The sequence below is a fragment of the Acyrthosiphon pisum genome, chromosome X (assembly GCF_005508785.2).
Source record: "Acyrthosiphon pisum isolate AL4f chromosome X, pea_aphid_22Mar2018_4r6ur, whole genome shotgun sequence".
NCBI classification, from domain to species: domain Eukaryota; kingdom Metazoa; phylum Arthropoda; class Insecta; order Hemiptera; family Aphididae; genus Acyrthosiphon; species Acyrthosiphon pisum.
The window spans coordinates 125,670,681-125,672,367 of NC_042493.1; positions in this window are offsets into that span (position 1 = coordinate 125,670,681).

Below are 1,687 nucleotides of genomic sequence, written 5' to 3' on the forward strand. Positions count from 1 at the left end.
TATTATTTGGTTATTTTACAAAATAAATAGTAACTTACACTTTATAAAACTTGTTACCTATATATATTATTATTTATTTTATTTATTTGTATATATATATTATGCTTGTATGTACATATTTTAAATACTTTTTGAACAAAGGTATTTACATTTTACATTTTAGTGCCCAAACGTGGTATCTTTTTAGGGATATAGAGTGCCCAAACGTGTTGTGATTTTGTGCCCAAACGTGTAGCAATTTGGGATAAAATGCCCAAACGTGTTGTAGCCAAATAAATAATACGTATTGTAAGTATAGGTAATAGGCCCCTCTTAGTTTATAAAATGTATATGTGATTGCGCGTGTCTTTCCAACTGGATTTTGTGAACGCAGATTCCACCTCATATTATTATCGAATTCAAGGTATCACGGATTGTTGATACTTCGTTTATAAGAAAACATTAGTTATGTCTTTCTATAATATATAATATTTAGTAAATAATATAAAAAATAATACAAAAAAAAAAAATACATATTACTGTCAACGTTTGATATTCAAATGACAGTGCTAGCGAAAATTAGCTCTTAAATTGTCATGAACATTATGCATACAGAAATTAATATCATATCCAAATAAATTATGCTGACACAATGGAAAATATATCTAAATAGTATCTACAGCATATAAATACTAAAAGCGAGGTCAATATATAATAATAATTTACATGCGATGGTTAAATGTTAAACCATCGAACCTTTAAAAATTTGACTGTGAATAACAGTAGAACAACAAACTGTGTTTATGCGTGTATGGGTGTAATATTTTAGACCAAAAATGAAGTGTTTATTTTATCTTTTTGTTTTTGTAATTGCTGTTAATTCGGATACACCAAGTAAACCTTTGTTTTTACCACAATTACCGGTTGTAAGTTCTTAATTTGGTATAAAGCAACCACCACATTGTACCAACAAAATGTCTTCTAATTATATAAACGTATGATATGATACAGCTTAAAAAGATTTTATAATTTTTTTCAGGGTGAATACAAAATAAATATGTTAGCACTGTTACGTTGTGAATTATCGAATGACCGAATTAAATTTAATTTTTACCTGAGCAAAACGTCTGTCAACACCACAGAAATTAAAGGAAATGTAACCTATTATGAACCACTTGATGATTCTTTTAATGTAAGTATATAGTTATTATTATTATTAAATTGTATATTTCCTCTTGAAGTGAGTATAGTTGTTATTATTATTAAATCATTTATAATAATGATAATAATATAAGATTTATTGTTGAACCAATTATTTTGACATTTTATTTACCTAGTTGACAAAAATAAGTACTTACCAAAAACATTGACATCTTATATAATTGTTGAATTTTATTGTATAATGTTGATCTGAAATCTAGGTCGATCTACTTTTGGAAAAAATATTAAAATTGATTTCTTTACAGATTGAGATCAATTTGGCGGTAAAAGATTCAATTGGTGGTTGGAAGGATAATGCCCATATTGTTAAGACACCTAAGGCTTGCTCATCACTGAAAATGTGGGCGGGAAAATTCTGGAAACCACTGACGGAAACCATAGGAATGCACAATATTAATTGTCCTATTCCCGCGGTATGGAAGTATTCTTTAGTCTTTTTTTTTATCAACATCAATAAAACTTTATTTGTTGAGTAAAATATTTCTGT